This window comes from Amphibalanus amphitrite, unplaced genomic scaffold, assembly GCF_019059575.1.
Source record: "Amphibalanus amphitrite isolate SeventyFive unplaced genomic scaffold, NRLGWU_Aamphi_draft 000685F_arrow, whole genome shotgun sequence".
Taxonomy (NCBI): Eukaryota; Metazoa; Arthropoda; class Thecostraca; order Balanomorpha; family Balanidae; genus Amphibalanus; species Amphibalanus amphitrite.
The window spans coordinates 129,438-156,293 of record NW_024882179.1 but is presented as its reverse complement, the minus strand read 5'-3'; the positions used below and the strand labels follow the sequence as shown (position 1 = coordinate 156,293).

Genomic DNA, 26,856 nt, shown 5'->3' with positions numbered 1-26,856 from the left:
TATACACGCGTCCTTTCAAAAAAGAAAGAAATCGAAAGGATAGAATATTTGAAAGGAATAAGCTTCTAAATAATATGTAACCCCTTCGCTCATACAACATCATTAAAACCCAGCTGCTTACAAAAAAGGAAGTCTTTAAACAGTTAAAACTAGGGTGACCCGCGTGCTCCGCAACGCGAAAAGGGATATTTTCGATCGGCGGGTGTTCGGCTGTTCTTGTGTCGGTTGGGTTATCTATCCATTTCGGTCGATTGCTTTTTGACGGCTAAACGTTTTGGTTTGTGGAAAAAATATCCACCGCATCGAGGTGCCCGTGTCTGATAAGCATGCTTTCCACTTCAGAATCTGTCAAATGTGCTTTATAATTGAGGTGCGTAGTTTTAAGACAAATGAAAGGCGTAGATAATTTTCGCTAAAAATCGTTTTGCAGAGGTTTAAAACATTTATATTTTAAAGAATACTGTTGCTTGTCATGCAAACGTGATGATTGGATCTTGGAGAGAATTGAATGCTCTTTCTAATGATAGCATTTTCAATTGTCAAGCGTATCAGGTTAAGCAGCAAATCCCGTGTATCTTTTTAGTGGCACATTATGGACAAATACCATTTTAATTCAGCGATTTTTTCCACATTGTTTTTGATCAATTAGCTTTTCACAATTTTTCCATGAGAGACGGTACATTTTTATTGCTAATAGGCGCTGTTTCAACTCATTCCGTCTGACGATCACCTGAAATTAATATAAATTCCAAAATCCGTTTAAAATGGCACTTTTTGAAATGAAATTGCCCTCACACTTGCACGTGGCGCGTGCCACCCCTGCACCGCACACTATTCGATTGCCCGTTCGATTCTCTACACGATGCTGTTTTCCCCGTGCCGATCGGGCGCACGGCTACCGAGATATTGCACGGGGAACGGACCCGTGTCGGGCAAATTTAGCCATTTTCGCCCGTTTTTGCCAGCCGATTTATACATGTAAAGTCTATGACGCGAATTTGCACTTTTTGGGCACGCGCCACGCGCTCGCTATCGATCCGATCGAGCCGAGACCGCTCAAAGGCACGTTGTCCATCCTTGTTCTATAACTTGCGCAAATTTCAGCGCGGTAGGTGCAACGGTGTGATCTGTAACCCGCGCTACGTAGCACCATGTCGCGACCTTCGTAATAGACAGAAACTACGCCCTCCTCAAATAGTAATATAGACAAGCGGCTGCGCCACTTGCTTCGCGGCGTAGCCAGAAAATGCGGTAGCAGCCAATATGCTTTCGAATGGTGTTTGATTTAAATCGGTCTGTCGTCTGGAAGCAGAGATATGGACGGAAACGTGCAGAGGAAAATTTTGAACATAAAAATATTTTGAGGGCTTAGTTGGATGAACTTTGGGTCGTACGGGGTCAAGTCAGGTCAAGATGGTCATCCCTGGTCACACTGGGTCAGGCTAGGTCACCTTCGGTGAGGCCAGGTCGTATAGGTCACCACGTCACATTGGATCGGCCTGTACCACACTTCTACTACTTCTACCCATACCACTACTCCTACCACTACCCCTACCACTACCCCTACCACTACCCCTACCCCTACCACTACCCCTACCACTACCTCTACCACTACCTCTACCACTACCCCTACCACTACCCCTACCAGTACCCCTACCCCTACCACTACCCCTACTTCTACCCCTACAACTACTACTACCCCTACCACTACCACTACCACTACCCCTACCACTACCCCTACCACTACCACTACCCCTACCACTACCCTACTACTACCCCTACCACTACCCCTACTTCTACCCCTACCACTACTACTACCCCTACCACTACCACTACCACTACCCCTACCACTACCCTACTACTACCCTACCACTACCCCTACCACTTCCCCTACTACTAACCCTACCACTACCTCTACTGCTACCACTACCCCTACCGCTACTCCTACCACTACTACTACTACTACCACTACCACTACCGCTACCACTGCACCTACCACTATCACTGGGTCATGTGAGGTCACAGACTATCAGATAAGCTGATAAACTAAAAAAAAAGTTCCAAACTCTGCTACTACTCGTGTCATTCCATTATTCTTAATCGTATTTGGTGGAAATGTCGCTTTGTGACAAATGTGGCGCATTACGACAAAAGTCGTTTGCGTAATTGTCGTTTTGTCATGCATCCTTCCACCGAATTGCACGTTTGTCGGACCATATTTGACAAAGTTGTGCGATTTGCGACAAAAATGGCACATCGTGACAAATGTGGCGCATTGCGTCAAACGCGGTGCATTTGTGTAAGCGCATTGAAAACTGTCTTTATTTACCGAAAATCAACACCTTCATTCGCCTCTGTTTATCAAAATAAATAAGCTGCCAATCCGGAAATGAGAGGCACCCGCCGCCGATCGTCATGCATTTTAGTTGCAAAGTCCATCAAACCCGGCTGCCAATGCCTTGAAGACCGAGCAAATTTTTGAGGAAATGCGCCTTTTTCCAGCGCGTGCCACGTGCGAACCATCCACCCCCCGGGACTCGAAACACGACACTGCACGTGCGCGTGACGTCATCAACACGTTGCGAAAATTTCAGCCCCCTCGACCGCACCGTTTGACCTGCGCACGGCGTCAAAGCACACCTCTGCACGGTGCAAACAGACACACAGACAGACAGAGTTTCATTTCACAAATAGTATGTATAGTAGATGTTAATTTTCTCGTACAATATGCGAAGCAAACAAGCCATACACACTAGGGAATTCCTATCCCTAGTGTACGCACACTAGGGAAAACTCAATTTGGACATGTTGCACGGTGCCAGACGACTGCGAGACGACTTTTTGGCCACTGACCGGGACAGCGTGTCCGGGACAGGGTGACCTTATGGAAAGCCTCGCTGCTGCGATTGCTGATTCCACCAATCAGCATAGCCGGTTTCAAATCTGCTGTTAGCGATACGTATTGCCAGAGCGTCACGCATCATGTAACCGCAATCGCTTCTGGTCCACTCGCTAGCATTGCGGGGCGGTCTTTGGCCACTTGCACGGAGGCATGCCGCATTCCTCGCATTCTCGGAGAAGGAAAACATTCCTTAATAAGGAAATGTTTTTGTTCATTTGTCTTTAGTTCGCATATTATTTCTTACTAACTAGGTATATTTATTTGTCTTATTCCCTTCAATAGCTCGCGTCTTATTTGACAAAGTTATCGTTATCGATTGACCGAATGGCAGACTTCGATAACGCTACTCCGATAACGTATGATCAATAACGATAAACTTAAAAACCGTTATCTTCGATAACGAATTCGATAATCGTTATCGATGGGAGTTATTGAAGTGCCCACCACTGCCGTCCCCATGTTTCCCTCGTTTGCAGGCGAGTATTCAACCCTCGCACTCATACGAGTATACGTGTAGGAGGCCGAACGAGCCTCATGCGGTGTCTGAGTGCTACCATATGTCGTGTTACCTATTGTACGTATGTCGGTATGAAGGTTACATATTCAAAATACACGTTAAAAAAGGAAAAAGGGATGTGGTCCAAGCCCTTAGCAGTATGAGTACCGTGAGTGCACACTGCACACTGCTCACTCAGAGACCCTTAGCCCCACAGTGGACTGAATAAGGGCCCCAAGGGATATGGGCTGGGCCAAGGTAGTACCTACCTGCATACCGGCTGGGGCAAGTCAGTAGGTACATACGGCCCTCAGTGGCCCGAAAAAATCGGCCCGGGCCCTCAGGGACATCCGTTAGAGGTCTCCAGAGATAATCCTCAGAGAGCTGTGGTTAACGTCAGATAATCCTCAGTCAGAGCAGGTCACCAGCGGTTAACGTGGACCCTCCGACACGGGAGTAGGGCCATGGATGATATAACACTGGATTGGTGTCTCGTGGAAATTAACATTGGGATCCGCGACATTGGGATCAGGCCTGCCATCTAGCGAGAGAATTATCGTAAGTTAGGAGCAAGCCGAGTGAACGCCATCTCTCAGCATTATGACACACGTGGGTGTGGTGTGTTAGTTGGCTTGAAGTGCATATTCCCACGAGTTGGAGGTAATCTTACTGGACTTGAGACGATAAAAAATGTCTTAAATGCTTGAAAGCCAAAAATGTCAAGCAGCATTTAGGTAATAACGAAAATAAAATGCGCAAGACGGTGTGTATTGAAACGCCCAGTCCCATCGGCTTGTACGACCTTTTCAATGGTCATTTACTCAGAATGGTATAGCAGTTTGACAATATGTCATACATATTTGGTAGGCTTATTCCTTCTTCTCCGAATTTCGCTCGATTTTCTTCGTCTTAGTTTATTGTTACGGCACGTGCCACGTGCCAACTTAGCGGTGTCAAAATTGTTCCACATAAAGTAACTCCGCAATGGCTGGGCCCATTACAGTAAAACTTCGGCAATAGTTAGGCACCCACTGGCCAATGCATTTCCATGTCACTATGAGGGTGCTACTGCACGTGCGCACGTGCGGGGTGCCGCTTCCACACTGAAAGAAAAGTACACCTTGGTGGTATTTTTGGGTGATATTTGTAACCACTTTACACCACTTTCTAGACTAATTGTACCACCTTTAACCGAAAATTCAGAGTAAAAAGATGACTAGGTGCATTTTTACTCAACTTAGGTGTAATTTATACAGTACTTTAGGCTTTTCTTGCAACTATGGTGTAATTTCATGTTCTTATGTTTTTACACCTCAGCCTTTTGGTAGTAAAATTATTACCCAAGGGTAGTTTGAATCTCATGCGGATAATAAATGGCTAGTTGGTAGCATAAATTTACACTAGCGTGGCTCAGCTGATTACCGCAAAACCTAAATGGAGTAAATTTACACCGTGGGCTTGATGAGCGATGGATTGTTAGGTGTGGTTTTATGCTACATGGTTATTTCACTCTTCAAGGATATATTTTTACAGCTTGGAGCGTTATTTTACAACAGTGTTCCACGTGGCCATTTTAACCGCCATTTTGAATCGCCATTTGCATGGTGAACTGTGAAGCGTGGGGTGGCGTGGATGAAGCGCGGCAGTTCCCTATACACCGTGCATACTGCATATATCGTGAAGCGAGGCCTCCGGTGCGGCGAAGCATGCAGTGTCTGCTAGACGACCAAAACTGCGGCAAGCAGTGAACAACAAAGGTAAGGCTTTAAATGTATCTTTTGGCTAGGTATAGGCAAGGTGAAGGATGTTGCCGCATTGGTTATGATGCGCACATATGCAAGATCCCATTCAGTCTGCGTGAAGACCATGACCGATTTGAAGCTGCATCACAATTGTCAATCATTAACCCGCGCCCCGTAGGGCTATCAGCGAACCCTGCCACCCGTAGCCCCCCCCCCCCCTAAGATCTCGGAAAGTCACCGGCCGATTTTCAAAATTCAAACGGTGTTCGAAAGCCCCACCAAGGAAGTACCTTGTGACTTAATTTCATTGACCTCGGTCCAACCGATGACGTCACAGGTCAGGTCAAAGGTCGCATTTTTACCACTTACAGGCATTCCAAGAAATGTATTGTAAAATAGAGTAAAAGGCATGTTATTAAAAATCATGGATGGATAATTGTCTGTCGAACACATTTTGCTATTAGAGGTCACTGATACTAGGTCAGGTCATAGAGGTCAGGTCACTGAGGGCCACGATATGAAAGTGTCGTTTGATAGGGTAGACCGGGGCAAGTCGCCCCGCCGAGGTAAAACGCCTCACCGATGTTTCTCGGAACTGGCAGGGTTCTGGGGAAACATCATCTCTTCTATAAAACGTGCACTATATGATCATTATATGAGCAGACTGGAAAGAAATTGTGATGACTCTTTCGGGAGATATAGCCAAAAATGTGTTTTTTGAGTGATTTTTATGTTTTGTTGTCAGATTATGAATCATGGCGTTCTTTTATGGTCCACATTAGGTTAACGACTTTTATGTATTTTGAACAACTATTGTCTAACGCTTATCATGCCGGGTTGGTTCGTGTTAAATTATGTCTTACTGGAGTGCAAGGCGTTGTTCTCTGACCGAACTACGTGATGGGGTAAAACGCCCCAGTAGGTCGCGGGGCAAAAAGCCCCTGGGGCGTTTTACCTCTTGTGTTGTTGGGGCTACCCACTTTCTAATGTTCGGTAGCTGGCGAACAGTAAGTTTCTGTGCCTTTATGTGTATTTTTCTCAGCAACTGGATGGCAAAGGAAGTATTTTGTTAACATTTGCATTGCAATAATTTATTATTTGGTCTTATGAGGTAGGTGAAAAACCTGCTCATACAACAGTGTCATATGCTGAGCACCTGACAGGATGGAATGTGCTAACTTCAGTGCCGTGCCTCCAGAGGTCTAACGGACCTCTCACATAAGATTTAGCCAACTACCATGTTAAATATTTAATCTAAGGTATGGGGCTACTTGCCCCAGGCCGTGGGGCGTTTTGCCCTGGGGTTGGGGCAAAATGCCCAATTTGCAGTTGCTTCACAAATCACTTCCTAGCTTGGAGTCCGATCATAAGTGAATCAATTTGAGGGGTGCAATTTAAAGTAAAATGTCCAAAGAACGCATTGAGCACAAATTTGGCCTTTCAGGTGATGTGGGACAAAATTTATGTAGCAAAATAAATTATCTGGGGCGTCTTGCCCCAGGCTACCCTACATGTTTCATGGTCCATTTTACATGACAAATGTGATTGTGTGGATTAGGCAACCTTTGGGGCCATTTTAGGTTATGTTCTGGGAAAGGTCAGGTCAAGGTCAGGTCAAATTAGGTCAAGTTTCAAAGTTGATATTTTGCATAAAATGAGTAATGATTCGATGCAACTCGTCACGGGGAGTCTAATGGTGGTCTTTGTATTGAGCTACGTGATCTAGAATTACTAAAAATTGAGTTTGAAAATATGACCTCATCAATTTTGAAGTTTTCTCTCTACAACTTGGCCAAAAAAGAGGTATCGATCTCAAATTTGGTGTGTGGATGGAAGATAGTTGGGACTATCATACAAATTCCGTTTTTTCAATCCGGAAATTTTTTGGGATTTTTTGTTATTATATCCAAAAAATAACTTTTTGGATTTTGGGGGTCAAAAACCAAAAGTTACGAAAATCTGAGATGACAGATTGATAGCCCTGGTAATTCTATACCTTCTATGCATTAAACATTTTTCTGTATCTTCAAAGCTGTAGGCCTGACAGCTCTTCCCGCGATTTTTTTTGTTTTTTTTTTTGTCGAAAATGACAGAAAATGACGTCATTCTGACGTCATTTGTGGCCAACCTATCGTAGCCTTTGAAAAAATGATCACAATGTGTAAAATTGATGTTCGGAGGGGTTCTGCAAGTTTGATTACGATATCTGCAGTCGTTTAGGAGATATTCACGGAAAAAGACAGGGAGGGGCCGTTTCGCCCCCACCCCCATCCCCCTCCCACGGGGCGCGGGTTAATAAAAATTATGCAAGACTAGGTACAGGCACGTAGTCAGGATTTTGCTCAGGTTGGGCCACAGGTCGCGGCCTGGTGTCGTACCTATACCCCCTCCAAAAAAGGAAAACTTCGGATTTCGCCCACTATTTTCGGGGTGTGTGGTGCAGCTGATTTTTTTTTACTTTATTTCATTTTATGTTTGGCCATCAGGGGGACCATGGTCCCTGTGACCCCCCCCCCTTGGCTAAGTCCCTGACTAGGTAAGGTGTTTTAAGGTTTTCAATATTTTCATTAACAGTCATACTTCTTATCGATTCAAGCGGGAACATTTTTTTCTGGTATTTATTATTATTCCATCATTGACTGCATTGTGCCTAAAAGGCTATAGGGGTAATACCTACTATATCAGACGTCCAACATGCTAACATGCGTCTAGCACGTCTAACAATATTTGTTTTCCTTCCATTTCAGTCGTGGCACGACCTGACCCCTGATTATGGGGACTAGTGAGGAGCCAAATGAGTTAAAGGAAAGAGTCGTCAAGAACATCCAGCAAGTGTGTGAGTAGCGTGGGGGGAACGGTGGTTGCGGGGTCATTGGTTACTTTATATATGTCCCTCTTAGTCTTCACAGACCAGCTACAAGCGTTGGCATTTTGGCCTCTCTCTGATCCCAGCGAAATTAGCACACTATATTCATTCATGACTTAAAGATGCGTAATTATAATTAAACTTTACCTGATTTGTCATTTTGATTCTATCCGTATACACATGTCTGATGTATCTTTACTCAACAGTAAAAGTAAATCTACGTATTGCATCCTGAACCGGTGAATACATGCAGTCAATTTATATCTCAGCTGCACCACGGGAGGGCAGCGAGCCGCGCTCCTGACGGGTCCCAAGGGGCTGAGGCTTCAACGGTAGTAAGTAACCCCACACATATTTTTATCCTCCGGGCTCCGCTTTGTCGGGAAATCTATCACTGCTAGTTACCTACTTTATTTCCCTCCTCACAGGTGACGAACTGGTGGCGCTACTCGCCTACGGACGCTGGGCGATCTCAAGAACGAGCAGAGCTCCGTGAGTGTTCACTTCTTCAGTCGTCCCGCCTCAACGTTCAGGGAGCACTGGGCCACTTTAAGCTGTCAAAGTCAAAGGTCGGTGAAGTTGCCACAATCCTTGCAGCCCATGCCCCCATGTTTTGTCTTCCGTTCCGTGGACCATGCAAGCATATATGTACCTATTCGAGGTGCTCTACAAGAAAGCCCTATAGTTCGTTTTTCTTAAGTTCGACCCTCACTGTAAACATCTGTTTGAACACAGCACGAGAATTGCTAGCTGAACTACTTAGAAAACTGGTTAGCGCACATTGAATTAGAGGTATGAATAATATTTTCAAAATAGGTTGTGAACACTGATGATGTACCGTTATGTTAAGGGGACCCTCCCTTCCCACCTTCAAAAAAAAATTATGAATTGGCATGAAAGTGATGTCGCTCGGTTCAGAAAGAGCGAAAACGAATATCTACTAAATTTCACCGAAAAATATTCACCGGTTTTCAAGATATTCGACTTTTACTTTTGTTTACTTTTTGGGATCTCCGCTGTTCCTAGCCAAGATTCCTTTACTACTCAGGTTGGTTCACTAGGGAAATAAAGGCGCCGTGGTAACGTAATCAGAGGAAATCCTTCATATTCAAATGAATGGGTCATTTGAATTGCTAATTTTTGCTCGATATAGTCCTACTTTTTTAGTTTCAGTCCCATTTATCGTAATGAGGCGAATTCATTGTTACATTGGTACATCTTTTGATGACAATATAAGCCTTGATTTTATCTCCAGCTCGCCCGAAAGATGATGAAATTTGCATGCATGCCTATGGGTGAAGGGAGATTCTGCCGCCGTGGTGACGTCACGGTAAAGGGATTCTGGAGCTCGTGAACGGGGGCTGGTTCCTAGCGACTTTATTTCATATCATATCATATATTTAGGAATACATCCATAAAATGGGTTTTCAGCGTTCCACGTCATGTAGCACAAGTAAAAGCATTTTCCTATCAATCCACATTTGCATCACCCTTTAAAAGGTTAAAAGGCATCTGCGATACACTTTTTAAAGACAGGAAGAGAAGACGCGTTTCTCGCACTCAGCGGTAGCCTATTCCACGCTCTCACCGCCCGATTGAAGAACGACCGACGGGCAAACTCTGTGCGGGCCCGCGGCACCTCCAGCTCGCCGTCACGTGTCGCTCTCGTTTCACGCACAGACACATCAGAGCGGTGGGTGATGCGTGAGCGGAGAAGCTCAGGGGCGCTCTCGACATGGTTCAGGTTGTACATGACGCACAGGTCACGCTCAGTTATCATGTCCTCGATCACCCGCCATCCAAGCTCTCGCAGTGTCCCGGAAATGTGTTCACGATAGCCAAGACCAGTGACAATGCGGGCGCCAAAATTCATGCATCTCTGGAGTCTGTGCTTTTGGGTCTTTGTGCAGCTTCCCCACACGCACATGCAGTACTGCAGATGAGGGAATACCAGTGCCTCGACCAACAGCTGCTTTGTCTCACGCGGCACACGACGCTGCATTCTGGCCAGCCCTATCAGAATGCAGTAACATCGGCGAGTGATCGCAGCCACATGCTGCTCCCACGTCAGGCACGAGTCGATGTTGACGCCTAGGACCCTCGCCGACTGCACAGGCACGACTTCCGACTCGCCGAATTTGACGGTGAAGTTGACATCATTTTGGCGTGAGGATCTCAAGATAAGCAGTTCTGTCTTCGAAGGGTTTATCTTTAGCCTATTTTGCGTGAACCAGCAGAGAGCTACAGACAGGGTTTGTTCTACGCGGCATTTAAGCTCTGACAGGTTTCTTGGCGAGTCTGAATCTATAAACTGGGCATCGTCGGCGTACATAACAAGCATCCCATGCGGCACGTGTTGTGACAAGTCATTGGAGAACACCAGGAACAACACTGGGCCCATTATGCTGCCCTGCACCACCCCATGCGTCACCGGCAGCTCAGCACCCGATCCACCTCTAACTGACTGCGTGCGGTCGGAAAGCCATGCACGGAACCACCGGTCATCAATACCGTACCACCCCAGCTTCTCCAAGAGGCGACCATGCTCGACGCTGTCAAACGCCTTGGAGGTGTCAGCGGTGACGAGTGAAGTCACGCGCCCTCCGTCGATGTTATCGGTGATGTGACCGACAGCATCGAGCAGGGCCGCCTCCGTGGATTGGCCGGGGCGGAACCCGTACTGCTGCGCACAGAGGATATGATGACCGGTTAGATAGTCCGTCAGCTGGGTGCACACGACGCGTTCACAGAGTTTAGCGACCACAGACAACACTGATATAGGTCTGTAGTTGCTGGGATTGTCCTTATCGCCACTCTTGTGTATGGGGACAACGGAAGCAGCTCTCCATGACGGTGGCAACTCGGCCCGGGTGATGCTGCTGTTGATGACGTGAAGGATGTGCGGGCCGATCACGGGGAAGGTCATCCGAAGCATGGCGATGGTGATGCCGTCATCTCCGCAAGCTTTGGATGGGCTCATGCGCTGGAGTGCCGCGGACAGCTCCGGGAGAGTCGCCGGCCGGGGGCTGAAGGCGCCGCTGATGACTCGTGGCGGGCGTGGCCTGAGTATCTCTCCGGTGTCCGCAGCTGCCAGCTCATCTGCCACTGTCGAGCCCACGTCCGCAAAGTACCGGTTCAGCCGGTCCAGCCAGCCGGACTGATGATCTACTGGGCTGTGAGAATTCGGCTGGGGCTTGCTGGAGGAGACGAGGAATCGTCGAATATCCTTCCAGGTGTTGGACCTGGATTGTCTGTATGAGGAGAGAAAATACTGAGAGCAGGCGCGGCGCTGAGAAGCCTTCACTGCGTTGCGTTTGATCCGAAACTCGCGCTCTGTCTCCTCACACGGCGTCCTCTCCTTGTCCAGGCGTGCCGCGTCTCTCGCCTCCATCGCAGCAATTTGGAAGCAATAGTTTGGCAGCTGAAAGTGCGGCACTTGTTGCGCGCAAAGCAGCATATACCACCGCGTGCTACAAAACGTTTTAGTCAAACATTTAAAAATCGTTAGATATCTGCGCTGACGTCACACATTCAGAGGGGTATTCCTATGCATTAGCCCCTCTGAATCAAAATGCTGCAATTTTGAAATTCAATATTTCCGATTTCAGGCATTTCTCGATGTTGTGAGTGCCGAAACCGGTAGTTGTGAGCCAGGGACCCCATTTTGGCTATCTCAACTCAAATCTAATGTTAAGGTGGGAGGGTCCCTTTAAGCGCCGCAGGATTCATCAATTAGTTAAGTTATAATTCCTGAGAAGTCGTCCATCTTTGTGTGGTTGTAAACATGGGCAAATACGAGCTACAAGTCTGGGAAGTAGGAGCCAGATATAAATAATTTTGATACAGTTGATCACCTGTGAAATCAATGTGCGCCAACCAGTTTTCTCAGTAATCCAGCCAGCAATTTTCGTGCTGTGTTCAAAGAGACGTTTACAGTGAGGGTCGAACTTAAGAAAAACGAACTATAATTATCATCAATATTTCACTAAGTAAAGCATCGCAGAAAATAGTGTGCTCCCTGGCTGAGTAGAGTGCAAGATGCGCGTGCGAGTATACTGGCAATTGCGGTACGCCACCCTAAATGTCATGCCGGAACTCGGAAGCTCAGATTTATCACTGACCCACACACGAAGAGTGTATACTGCGTAGTCTGCGTGCGTTTCATGTTTCAAAGTTTTTCATGTTCAAGGGCCAAGAGTACAAAGTACAGGGTGGCGCACGCAAAACACCCGATTTGAGGCTTTAATGACTTCCATCATTCTTAACCGAATTAGATACTATTTTCACACAGCGTAGATACACAATTGGAATGATATTCATCCAAGTCTTAGACAAATCCATTCACGTTCAGCTCAGTTGTGCACCTCGACGTGACCCCTATCGTTTTCATCACTTTCTCGAGGCGCTCGCGGTACGCAAACGCTGCTTTCTTGCGCATTTCGACGGTGATCTTTGCAAAGGCGGCTCTGATCCGACCTTTCAACACCGGAAGGTTCGCCGGCCGCGTTACGTATACCTTCGACTTCACAAGCCCCCACGTGAAAAAATTCACACGCGTGGTGAGGTCGGGCGAGTGCGATGGTCAGGGCACTTTAGGCGAAGCCCAACCTCACCACGTGTGAATTTTTCATGTTGTGGTTTGTGAAGTCGTAGGTATACGTAACGCGGCCGGCGAACATTCCGGAGTTGCAAGGTCGGCTCCGAGCCGCCTTTGCAGAGATCACCGTCGAGATGCGCTAGAAAGCAGCGCTGGCGTACCGCGAGCGCCTCGATAAAGCGATGAAAAACGGTAGGAGGCACGTCGAGGTGCAACACTGAGCTGAACGTGAACGTATTTGTATAAAGCTTGGAAGAATATAATCCCAAATGTGTATCTAACTACATTGTGTTAACCCGCGCCCCACTGGGAGGGGGGGGGGGGCTATTTATAGCCCCCCTCTCGTTTTTCTGCAATATCTTCAAAACCGCTGGACGTGTCAACACGAAACTTTCAGGACCTTTGCCTGCATCGATTTGACACCTTGTGTCCGAATAAAAACTTTCTAGCTACCATAGGTCGGCCGCAAATGACGTCAGAGTGACGTCATGTCCGTCCGGTTTTGATGCAAAACATTGAACTACGGCAACCGCTTTCAAGAGCTCAGTTTTTAAGATAGATCCGATTTCTTTGCATAGAATGACTCAAAACACATTGGACTATCAAACTGCTATCTCTGATTTTTAAAATTTCGATAATTTTGAAAATTATACATATGAACTATCAAAAATTTTAGATTGGTAATTTTTAAGACAGTTTTTGCTTTTTCGGAAAAACCGATACATTTGTGATAAAACACATACCAGTGACCTACTCTAGGACGTTTTAGCCCGATATCCTACAAAATAGCCAAGTTATATGCTTTATAGTAAAAATATCCGTCATTATCAAATTTTCAAATCAATTTTTAGCACGTTTTTGACATCGTACACCAAAATAAATAGCACCATCGCACCATCGTGTTTCTGAGCTCAAACTGCATCTGATAGATACCTTTTCTGTTGAAAATTTCAACTTGAAAATTTGAACTTTTTGACCTGAAAATGACCTGACCTCAGCTTTTTCAGCTGAAAATGGCCTGATATGACACAGACGACACTGATTTCGCAATCTGGCCTAAATGGACCATAAAACATGCGTCACGTGACCAATTAAATATAATATTTCCGTGACCTAGGATGACCTTGCCGTGACCTGAAAAATTCAACAAGTTTGGTACCCTCAGGGTATCTTAGGCATGTATTCATGAGTGTGTAAACCAAAAATGAGCCAGATCCGACTTTTGAGACGGCGGCCAGAGCCCAAATAGTTAACAAGCCAAAACGTCGATAAATTTTACTTTGACCTGACCTGTGACGTCATCGGTGACCTCGAGGTCAATAAGAGTAGGTTCCGCTCGACAGTTGTTCCTGGGCTATCAGACGCCGTTTGAATTTTGACAATCGGCTTAGTAGTTTCGGAGTTAGGAGGGGGGGGGGGGGGGGTCGGCGTTATTAAAAGACCCCAGTGGGGCGCAGGTTAGTATCATTCAATTTGGCTACCTATGATGGAAGTTATTCAAGTTTCACATTGGGGGTTTTACGTGCGCCACCCTGTACATAGACCAAGGTGATTGTGTGGTTTGTTACTGTATGTGACTAATGTGTCTGTGATTTAACGTAGTCAACCTCATCGAGATCGATGCGAGTGATTGAACTGTGAGTGATTGAACTATGATCAATACATAATATGTGATAAACATGATTTTTCTTAATTACTATTACATTGGTAGCAATCACGTTTTATCGCACCGACTGGAAGACATTACTGTTTTATGGTTTCATAATTTCGGATCCCTCGTACAACGCGTTCACAATGCGTATCCTGACCATAGCGTATCTGACATCCCATGGTTACACGATATGTACTATCTGAAATGGTCATTGCATGCCATCTGTTTGACTTCACCATTAACTTTGGTGCAAAGTATATATAAGCAGACGATATACCATTACATTGCAGCGTAGGCATAAAAATACACCAGAGGGTAAACTGAAATAGTGGTGTATATTTAACTCGGGGTAATTTTACTCTAAAACTTTTCAGTCATAGAATTATCTTTCTGAGTTTTTGTTTCAACGTGAATTAGAATGTGAATTATTTTTACTCTCTCAACTTTTTTCTACTCTGGTGTATAAATGCTGTTTTCTGTTTTTACACCCTGAAGCAGGGGGTGAAATCTGATTTGATATTATTACACTGGGAGTGCAGTATTACTCCCGTAAATCGCATGCTTTATTCGGTTTTACTCCCCTACACCGGGGTGTAAAATTATTCCTCTAGGGTTGGAGTTTTAGGCACCGTACTTTTACTCCAGAGAAAGTGTATTTTTAAGCTCATGGGAGTTATTTGATAACACCCGGTGGTAAAAATAGTCGCTAATCGCCCATGTTAAAGCAGTTTACACTGGGGAGTAGAATGATCACTTAGGGTTGGAGATTTAGGCACCGTAAAATTATTCCAATTTTGGGTGTACTTTTCTTTCAGTGCATATCTCAAGAACGGCTAGGCGGATAACACTCAAACTTGGTACACAAATGTCACACCGATGCTATAGCACTGCATTGATCAGTGCTTACATTGGTGCAGAGTCGTTAGGAAAACGATGAAATGAGATGCGTGGTGTTTATGCCTTTCTGTTCCAGCAGCTGCTTGATCCGCAACAGGAGATCCTTGTTTGTGAAGGCTTCGTCTCCCTTTTCCACCCCTTGTGTAAAATAACAGTACGAAGAAGATCACACATCAAAGTTGTTTTAGGTGGCTATATTGGGCCAGGGCTGCGGAGTTGTAGTCAGAGCCAGCGGTTCAGTTCCGACTCGGAGTCGGTTGATTTTTAAAAGCTGTAGTCGGAGTATGAGTTGAACGTCACCGAAAAGTCATCGACTCCACAGACTTACCAGGGCTGCAGAGTCGGAGTCAGAGTCGGAGTCTGTGTGAATCGACAGTTCTGCCCGGAGGAGTCGGAGTCGATATTTGGATACCGGAATCGGAGTTGGAGCCAAAGTCACTGAAATTTCATCGACTACGCGGCACTGGTTGGGTCTTTTTCATAGAGCGTCTTGAATGACATATTGAGCGGCAATGACGTTAGCAATTCCGTTCAACTTTTTCATTAGACTTATAGCCTAGTACTTAACGCTCGTTTTGTTCTTTGATCGGACAATTTGTTTGATTTAGGCCAAGTAAATACTCATGTGAAAAATAGCGAAAACGACACGTGCTGGCGAAGTCTCCAATAACTCCCTGTTTCACGATTTAATGAGGAAATAACATGTAACTGCTTATCTTATTACTGACCCTGCACATAAATCTATTAATTTCTTCGCTTTTACTGTCATATAAAGACATAGCCTTTTGAAAAATTGCACAATAAGCCCGCTACTACACCACACTCCCATGTGTCACAATGCTAATCAGCGGCGTTCACTCGGCTTGCTCCTAACTTACGATAATTCTCCCACTAGATGGCAGGCCTGAGCTCAATGTCGCCAAAAACTGCGAAGACACCAATCCATTATTATCTCATCCATGGTAGGGCTCTCGGGGGCTGTCAGGGGCCTAAACAGGCCGTTGGAGGCATAAAGAGGCCGTCGGAGGCCTAGAGAGGACGAGACGGGGCCCTAGTGCTGGTGACAACCTCCAGAAGCCGGCGTGAGCCCCTCACAGGCCTACGTCAGGGATCCGTGTGAGCGCAAACGGCAGAGGTGCACAAATAGCCCAGCCTGTCTCCTACACGGTCTCCGATGGCTCCGGTTTGTCTCACCGATCATCCTTAGGTATATCCCAACATATCTACACTTTCAAGTAAAGCTGGTTATTTGCATTACAGTTATTAATATTTACAGGACGTAAACGCTATTCCTAGTGTTTTTATTTCTGAAGCTATCCGCAGATATATCGTCATTTTTTAAGAAGCCGACAGACATACGGTATGCGCTGATTTGGGCAAAGTGCGAGGCAGGACTTGGTACACCTCCACCTGAAATGCATACTGGTGGTGTATAAATAGACTAGAGTGAGGCGGTCTGGTTGTTGACTGTGTCTGGAAACACTGGAAAGTCAAGAACTACCCTCATAAAACCACCGGGACGCTCAATTAATTCCTCTCATCCAATGAGGGTTCAGTTCCACATGGACCAGACGGGCGTCCATCTGCCGTCCCATAGCGTCCCTCTCCCGTTTAGTGCGGCAGTTACTACTTGGCGGGCTGAAGGTGAAGTGACGTAACGCTGCAGTGTACGGTGCACATCAGTGTTTCTGTTCAGGAATATGAAACTTTAAGGAGTGTGTAACAAGTTTTTTCCTGGATCAACATTACTTCATTTTGGTAAGAAAACATTATTTGAGGACGATTTTGCAATATTTGCTAATGGGACGAAGCCCATTAAATTGCTATGGAATACCTATCATATTGAGGACCACAAACGTCCAGAAAACGTTTTGACTGTAGGCTTTAAGAAGCGGCTTTAAATCCTTTTATAATCCATCGCTGACTACATCTATACTGCAATCTATACACATTTCACGTGCATCGCTAATCTCTTCGCTAATACAGATCCTGGTCTATTTTTTCTTGCTTAGCAAACCTCAGCTGTCTTGTAAAATTTTCACGACGCATTCATACATTACAGTTTAGAGGCAGATAAATCCGAGTTCCTGTTTTCTTCGTGGCTCTGTGAGGTCGGTCCCCATGCCATGGATGGTGTGAGACCATCCATGCTGCCGATCGTTCGACGCGCTAGTTTTATTAGGGGTTATATGACCGAAGGACATCGACGGCCGACGGAACTGCCTCGCCTGGCGGGGTCACCAATGTGGAACACGCTGCCGGTTTTTCCGAAGTAAAACTGGAGATTTGCTAGACAAAGTTAGACTAAGTGAAATTAATGTACTTAGCCATATGAAAGCAAATGTTTGACAGAAAGTAAGCGGCCATTTTGTCGCTGCTGGAGACAACTGCCGGAAAACTAACTGCATTCCCGCAACATCCAATTACTCATCGATACGTATCAAATGAAGCAGGGCAGATTACCATATTATTTTTCTTAGGATGTCGGAATATAACAACATGTTAAAATACCAAAAAGGTGCAATATCCTTGTTTATAACACAGCCTTTGTTCCGAGTCTGTGCCTTTGGATGGATCTCATGTGCTTAAAACCTTTAGAAAAATGCACTAAGTATCCATTTGAATTATTACTTATGCCAACTGTTGCAAGTGGCGGCTGCCTGATTTTAGCTTTAATATTGGCTTTAATTTGTTATCAAGGATGCATCACGTCAGGTTACGTTAAGATCAAATCAGTGGTATTAAAACTATAATCCCTATATATATTGCCTTGTTATTATCAGAAAATCAATTCATTGTTCCGATCCAGGTCAATCTATATTTTTCTGTCACCATTTTTCTCAGCTCACACTCATTTTTCTTTGATCATGCCGCTGCACGTGCTCAAATTCAGCATCATCATCTGCGGCACGTAACACCCTCCCCCCGTGAGACACACGTCTCACCTCTAACCTATCCTGCCCTCCAACAGATGAAGCCGCTGGATGGGTCGCACGACGGTGCCATCCACGGTGCGAACGGAGGCGGCACGCACTCGGGCATCTCGGCCGTGGTGTAGCTCGACGATGATCCCTGTTCTCCACAAGGCACGTGAAGAGCGTGGATTGTCTCCAATGAGCACCAGGTCGTGTTCCGCGGGTTTACGTTGGCCGGTCTCCGGACGAGGAGGTAGACGTAGCTCCTTCAAATACTCAGTCTTCCATCTGTTCCACAGATGCTGAAGAACTTGTTGCCGGTATTTTCTTCCAGCCCTGAGACGCTGGCCGCCGATAGAAGAGAGGTCAGCATCATGGAGACCAGTTTCATCGCCTGCAGAGTTGCCATGCAGGAAGTCTTGCGGAGACAGAGGACGGACGTCCTCAGGGTCATCAGTAAGGGCCGTCAGGGGTCTCGCGTTGATGGCTGCCTCTATTTGACACAGCACAGTACTCAATTCTTCCCACGTGAGGAGGCTTCTTCTTAGAGTTCGACGCAGAGCGTCCTTCGTCATGTGTATCAGCCTTTCCCAGAATCCACCCCACCACGGGGCTCGCTGTGCACTAAACTTCCACTTGATTCCTCTCGTGGCCAAGATAGGTGACGCCCCTTTGAAGTTCAATCCATTGTCGCTGAATATCACTTCAGGCTTCCCTCGTCGTGCTGCAAACCGTTCGTACGCTTTCATGAAGTCGTCTGTCGACAGAGAATCTACCAGCTCCAGATGTACCGCCCTAACAACAGTGCAGGTGAAAAGAACTAGCCACACTTTCACGGGGATCGATCCAGGACCTTTTCGATAGATGGGGCCTGCTATATCTACACCTACAGCGGAGAATGGTGGTCTCGTTGTCACTCTCTCCCTGGGGAGCGGAGCAGCCTCTTCACTGAACGGTTCTGCAGAAAACACCTTGCATCTGCTGCAGCCCCGAATCAGCTTTCTCACGAGTTTCCGGCCACATGGGATCCAGAACCTTTCTCTGAGTGCATGGAGTGTTTGTTGTACGCCGCCATGGCATGATGTTTGATGGCGGTCGAGTACCAACAATTCCACATACTTGTGCTCCGCGGGAATGATGACTGGATGTTTCTCTTCCTGGGTGAGTTCAGCCAGCTGTATTCGTCCTCGCACTTTCATCAGCTGATCGTTGTCCAGGAATGGATTCAAGTTGAAGATCCTTGACTTCTTGTCGACTCCATTCCCTGATTGTAGTGCCGTGAGCTCGGCGGCGTACGCATCTTTCTGCACTTCTTTGAGCCAGATCGTTTCCGCTCGTTGGATCTCCTCTGGAGATAAGCTTTCCTGCCGCTCTGTTAGACCCGTACACACCGCACTCCATCTTAGCACCCATGCCGTAACTCGATGTAGTTTAGCCAAGCTGCTAAACCTGCTGATGTCAATCACGTTTTTCAGACCACCGTTCCCGTCCGGGTGAGCATGTGCTCTTGATAGCATGACTGGTGCTATCGTGCCCCTTTCTTCACTGAGACATTCTCGTGGCTCAGAAACCCGGTAGCTCGGGGGCCACTCTGTTTCGGGCTGCTCCAGCCATGTCGGACCATTCTGCCACAGCTCATCTTGCATCTTCGTCACGGAGGCGCCCCGGGAAGGCAAATCCGCTGGGTTGCTCTGGCCAGGGCAGTGACGCCAGGTCTCCGGTGGGAACTTTTGTTGCACCTCGGTCACCCGGTTGGACACAAAGGTCCCCCACCGACGTGGGTCACTTCGTATCCAAGCGAGCGCTACTTCGGAGTCAGACCACAAGTGCACCGCTTCAGGTTGGATCCCCAGAGACATGATGACGTATTCTGTGAGTCGGGCTCCGATGACTGCCGCCATTAGCTCCAAACGCGCCAGACACATCGGCTTGGTTGGCGCCAGTCTGCTCTTTGACATCACAAGTCTGCTCTTGCGTGGACAGTCACCACTTGGCCGCAGGTACACGGCGGCGGCGTAGGCTTCTTGGCTCGCGTCGCAGAAAGTATGAATCTGAAAGGAGCCAATGTTCTCTGAGTCGTACGGTCTTGGAAAACAGATCTTCTCAAGCTCATGAAGTTCCTTCTTCCAAGCGAGCCAAAGTCGCTGCACCTCTTGATTCATCGTATCATCCCACCCTCGTCCATGTATCCATAGCTGCTTCAGCATCAGCTTCGGTCGGACGGTGAACGGAGTCAGTAAGCCCAAGGGATCGAAAATCCTGGCTGAGATCCGCAGAATGTTCCGTTTTGTGGGACGCAGAGAGTCGCTCAACAGCATCAGAGAACTGGGATCGAACCTAAGGCTGTCGTCTGCTCTCGCCCACAACACTCCCAGGACCTTCTTCTCATTTGACCCGCCGTCAAGAAGGGAGACTGGGCCACTGCAGTCAGCATCCCTTACTCCTGACAGAGCTTTGTTGCTAGCCCATTTTCGCATGTTCATCTTCGCTTCGCAAAAAATCTGTTTCGTTTCCTGGATGAAGTTTTCCGCCTCCTCCTCGGTTTTCAGGCTGGTGAGCAGGTCGTCGCAGTACAGATCAGTGCTCAACCGCAAAGCCGACGAACTCCAGACGTCACTGTACTGACTCAAGTGTCGCTTGATGGTCGCTTGGAGAAGAAATGGCGACGCGCTGACCCCAAAGATGACACGTGTCATCCGAAATACGGATGGTTCTTCTCCCGGGGTTACTCGCCACAAAAATCGAGTCACATCTCGGTCTTGTGGATGCAGACTTATTTGCAAAAAGGCCTTCTCAATATCCGCTGACACGGCGACTTGATAGAGCCGGAAACGCAGCAGTATTCCAGCAAGATCTGTGATCAGATTTGGCCCGGGAAGAACACAGTTGTTGAGAGAGTGGGGCTCCCCGGCGGATGCGTCAAACACGATTCTGATCCTCCCATTTTTGCGCACAGCATGGTGTGATAGAACATGTACCGGACCGTCAGGCTCGGCGGGGGCTCTCTCTGCGTAGCCCTCGTCTATGTATTGCATGAGAGCCTGACTGTACTCCGGTAGTCGTCCACTGCGTTCTAACGTCTTCTCACAACGCTCTAGGCGTGCTCGTGCGAGACTGTCATCCTCAGAAAGGTCGGCGAAGTTTTCATTTTTGGGCCAACGAACCTCGTATCGACCGTCGTCAAGACGCGTGCACGTGGTTTCAAAATGAGCCACCGCCTCCTCTTCTCGAGTTTGTTTTTCTTCACACGAACTTGCAAACGATGGGCTTCTGATGCCAATGGATTCTAAGTCCCAGAGCCGCTCGAGTTCATCACTTGTGCTGCTTGCCGTTTGCAGAAAGAAGACTTGTTTCGTTTCTTCCTCAGAAGAATGGAGCCGGCCTCCCAAAATCCACCCGAAAATGGATTCCATCGCGATTGGGCCCGACTTGTTTTTACGGATCCTTCCCGTCATGACATCCTGATATACATCCATGCCCAGCAGTAAGTCTATCTCTTGACCTTCCTTCCAAAGTTCCGGTGGGTCGGCCAGCTGCAGCTCCTTCAGATGGGTCATATCCTCTTCCTGTATTTTGAGGTTTGTGTTTACAGGGGCACATATTGCTTCGATCTCTGCCACATTTATCGTGAGGATATTATCTGAAGTGTCTTCCACCTTCTTCAATGTGACTGCCACTTTCTTCATGGATTTATAGCACTTATCAGCGCCGCCAAACGTCGATACATTTGTGTCTTGTTCTCCGATCTTCTCACAACCCAACTTCGTGGCCAGCTTCTTTGTAATGAACGACTGGTTAGAGCCTGAGTCTATCAGCACCCGGGCGCACTCGGTACCCGCTGGACCGAGAGCAACAACGCGAGCGGTCTGTAATGCTACAGCCGTGCTCTCTTGGATATGCGACCGAGCCGCTAGTACCTTGGCTGGACTTCCTGCGGCCTTAGATTCAGGTTCAAAGCAGAGCAGCTCATGATGTTTGCGCTGACACTTGCCGCATGTCTTCTGGAGTTCGCAGGTGCTGGCGATATGCCTCGGACGTAGGCAAAGAAAGCAAGACCCAGAAGTGAGCAGCCGTTTACGTCGGTCGTCGATGCTCATCCTTTCCACTTCTGGACACGTCTCCGATTCATGTGACTGTTCACAGAATGAGCATCTGGGCCGCCCGACTCTTGAGTTCACCTGTAAGGCTGAGGCCGATCGCACCGAACTAACCTTACTCGACTCTTTTGCGTACCGCGCTTTGGTGTCATTCCATGAAGACTTTCTTTCAAGATCGTACAAAGTTCGATTCCTTGCCTCCAGGTACTGCTGAGCCGTCTCGGTCATCTCTTCTAGCGATGATAGCTTCCTCTCCTTCAGAAATAGTCTGAGCTCAGCCGGACACGTTATCATGAATTGCTCTCTGATCATGAGCTCTTCCAGGGCGTCTCTTGAGTCATCTGTTTCTTCCAGGGCGATCCACTGTTTTAGATACGCCTGGAGCCTGACCACAAATTGTTGTGGGGTCTCGTCTTGTTCGGGCCTTGATTCTCTCAACCTCCTTCTATATCCATCGGCTGTCAATCCATAGCGCTTCAGCAACGCATTTTTCAAGTGCATATAGTCTGCCGCGTCTTCGACTCCCAGTCGATGATAGACATCGAGAGCTTTCCCCGTTAGCAGGGCACTGAGAGAGACTGCCCACTGGTCCTCCCCCCATCCCGCCGCGCGGGCGAACCTTTCGAAACGTTGTAGGTAGCTGTCCATTTCATCTCGGCCTTCCATGAACGGCGGCAGTTTCGGTGTCTGAACAGTAGCTGTTGCTGCTCTAGTGACGCTGGATATCTCGCTTTGGTATTGAAGCTTTTCGAGTTCATGTTTGCGTTCCTTTTCCCTTTCCTCTCTTTCCTTTTCGCGTTCTTCTCTTTGTTTCTCATACTCCTGTCTTTCTCTTTCGTGCTCCTCTCTTTCCTTTTCTCGTTCTCTTTCACGTTCCAGTCTTCGCTCCTCTCGCTCTGCATCTTTATCCATGCGTTCAGATGCAAACTTGAGAGCTTCTTCCCCGTTTAGTCCGTGGCGAGCCGCCAGTTCTAAGTATTTCTCCATCGTCGTCCTGTCACGGTCGCCAGTATGTTGCAAGTGGCGGCTGCCTGATTTTAGCTTTAATATTGGCTTTAATTTGTTATCAAGGATGCATCACGTCAGGTTACGTTAAGATCAAATCAGTGGTATTAAAACTATAATCCCTATATATATTGCCTTGTTATTATCAGAAAATCAATTCATTGTTCCGATCCAGGTCAATCTATATTTTTCTGTCACCATTTTTCTCAGCTCACACTCATTTTTCTTTGATCATGCCGCTGCACGTGCTCAAATTCAGCATCATCATCTGCGGCACGTAACAGCCAACATTAATGGTAGGAGAATAATCAATTGTAATTTGTTGTCAAGTCTAGATGTGTTTTCTCCACTGTCAATGACTTATTTCTTCTTGCTGAGTAATGTTTTGCAACCTATCAATTTCTATGCCAGTGGTGGCTCAAATATTGCTGTTATAACTATGCAATGTGTAATCTTATATTGTTTAAATAAAGTTAGGCAAATTCATCTGAAATCATGACTGTAATATTTGAAATATGTCATCTGATTGACCTTCATCATACCAACATATAGCCTGGGCAAGGATTATGTCAAAAATGGCAAGACAAGAGGAAAATAGAACAAGTCAGATTTTATTGCCACTCCTTTAGTCAGAGAATGAGGACAAGTTATACCTAAGCAAAAAGCACAGATCACCTTGAAATCTTGAAATCAATGTCAAAGCCTACCTACCTGACAACTTGTATGGTCTCCCTCTTTTTAAAGTAATGCAATGCATTAGGTAGGTACATTGCTAGGTGTGAAATTTATGGAGAACTTCACAAACCCCATGACAAATCAGTTTTATAAGCATATGCTTCAAATTGCTATGCTTCCCACACTAACTGAAAGGTTTTTGAGCAAACTCATGAGCAAACTCCATGCCAGCATATCTTGTTATTGAGTAAACATGTTGACTACTTAACTGACCATTCCTTTTTCTATAATCATATTAATTACAATTCTACACAGACCTGTAGACAATTCATGACACATTTTCCACCCACAAAATTATTGTATACACAACTGAACACAAAGCCTATGTATAAAATAATCACATATCTGTTGCATTTTTGCTGTATAGGTACCTGTCTATAAAACATGAATAATTTGATGTTGTGAGCCTTGTGCCCAGATGAATGTTTGTGGTATTGGTGTTACAACAAGGAAATTGAAAATTTGTCATGCAGTTGAGGGAAGTTATACCTAGGTAATATTCAAAATGAAGTGAGATGCCTTCAATTACTAAATCTCCAGTACATTGAAGAGCCATATATTCTTTTGAAGGAAATTATTAGGTACCTATTTACATTAGAGCTAGGTAGGTACTTACCTGCATGTTAGCATCTTTCAATGTTGTCCTTTATCAATCAAAATGAATGGAAAATTAAAAAAAAAATAAGTAGAAGTGATCAGATAGGATAGGTAAAGCAATTCATTTGACTTTCAGTTTCAGTTCTCATCAAGCCAATTAGGTTGGGTACCTACCTACTTACCAGCACCTCCATAATCGCTCCCGAAAATGCCCCCTGCCACGAACCTCTTATGAAGAGTTTATAGAAGTGCAGGCTGCAGATTGCCGGCCCATGCAGAGTTTTCATTTCTTTGGCAATTCCTTAACTCCACTTGGAGCTCACAACCTTCTATTACCTACCACACCATCACATCACAAAATATAATGTAAAAGTCCTTATACACTTTGCTTACACTGCACAAGACACACATCCACAGCACAGTACAGCAACTGAAGCGAGCTGTTCACTGTTACAATTATCTTTCAAATTCAACTGACACCGATAGCTGGTTACCACGCAACGCGCTAGCAAATGGCGTCAGCTTGTCCCACGAATGGCGGTTGCTATGGAAACCAGCTGACGAAGCTTTACCAGAACCCATTTTCGAACAAGAGTTTTGTTAAGGCGCCCCAAGAATTTGTGCGCCGTTTTTCGAAACATGCCCACCACTTTCGCAGTTTTTCATCCTACATTTTACCTACACGGTGTCTCATGAGACACAATGTTAACCCTCGCATGTGTGCGGCGTTTGCCAGCTTCTAATGTGTAGGGGCAGGGGGGGGGGGGTCGGTTGGACCCCCCCCCTTGCCGTTTGGCCCCTGATCGAGCTAGAGCTTCGCGGAAAAAACGAGCGTGTTGCCCGTGACGAGAGGAAGCCGATGATACCCAATTTTAAGGTCCTAGGTCATTGGTTGACCTTCCAGGTCAGGTCAATGACCCAAAGTCGGGAAAATCGGGACCTGTTAGAAAGTCGTAAAGTGTGGCTGCTAAGGGGTTTTTCGGGGTGCTGATCACGAATATCGTGTTAGTTTTGATCACAGATGATGTCTTGAAGCATTTAGACCAGGTCGGGTCAGGTCAGGTCAGGTCAACCAGTAGGCGTCGTGACGGGTATTTGTAGTACGTGTCAACCGCCTCTGACAGCTTCGTAACATGTTACGAAGTCACCAAAACTACTTCGTAAATGTTCAAATGGTTGCTAAATTCGAATTCAGCTCCAAAAACTAGCCTAGAAACATGTAAAACTCGAAAAAGTGACCCGAGGTCACCCGAGGTCACCAAAGGTCAATGACCTGACCTGACCTTCAGGTGACCTTGACACACACGGGAGTAACATCAAATCACATGTTTGAACGTTTGAAACCACGAAAAGCTTGCAAACACGCGGCTAGTGCGAGCCGACATACGCGAAATCGCGATTCCGGCCAAACATGGTCTCGGAAAAGAGGTCACAGGTCAAAGGTCATTTGGGTCAGGGTCATGAAATTTTCAGGGTAGGTGTAAAATTGATCAATGCGAGAGTACTGAAAGTTTCGTCGCGATCGGCCGCTTTTTACGCGAGTTATTCGCGAAAAACCATGGGGGGGGGGTCCATCCGACCCCCCCTACCTACACATGCGAGGGTTAACCCGCGCGGGGCTGGGGGGGGGGTAAATTTTACCCCCCCTCGCGAATTTTTGCGATATCTCAAAAACGGCGGCGCGCAGCGCCGCCAAACTTTCAGTACCTTTTCTTACATCAATTTGACACATTCCCTGAAAATTTGAGCGAAATCCGTCGGAAAATTTTTGAGAAATTGACGTTTTAGTGACGTCATGTTCGCCATTTTCGCCTAAAAAACGGCAAAAATTCAAACGCCGCTAACATCTTCATTTTTAAAGGAATCAAGACGTAACAAAAAAGGTTATACATAATTTTACTTTGTCTATCAAATGGCTATCTCGGTTTTTTGAAAATTTTGGATTTTGGCCTAAATTTTTTCAAAAAACTGACTTTTTTGGGAAAATCATTATAAAATCCAAAATTTTGAGTCTATCAAAAAAACCGGAATATATGTCAGAGAAGTGGTCTATGTGCACCTACATACCAAATTTTAGAAGAATCGGTTCAAAAATGTGGGAGTTATTCAAAATTTTATGACGTCACGACACACAAAATTTTTGAAAAATGACTTTTTTGGAAGTTCTAGACCTCGTACGGAAACAAAAATAGTTCCATTCGATTCGCCGTGAAAAACTGCATCAGATAGACACCTTTTTAGGCCTTAACAACCAACTTCAAAATTTGACCTCACTTGACCTGACCTTGACCTGACCTCGACCTGAAATTCATCCAGAGGTGGTCCATATCACTTATTGAGTGTGCCTATTGAATTC

General features: G+C 46.3%; 1 protein-coding gene and 1 long non-coding RNA gene across 2 annotated transcripts in view; one reads left to right on the top strand and one right to left on the bottom strand.

Annotated features, from left to right (window-relative positions):
- LOC122364590 overlaps positions 1 to 26,856 on the bottom strand; it is an 81,646-nt gene that overhangs the window by 20,524 nt on the left and 34,266 nt on the right. The gene's annotated exons all lie outside the window — the stretch shown is intronic.
- LOC122364591 lies at positions 4,535 to 8,863 on the top strand. The gene is made up of 3 exons (XR_006253578.1): positions 4,535 to 5,155; positions 7,888 to 7,976; positions 8,435 to 8,863. It is a non-coding gene; the product is annotated as an uncharacterized LOC122364591 (long non-coding RNA).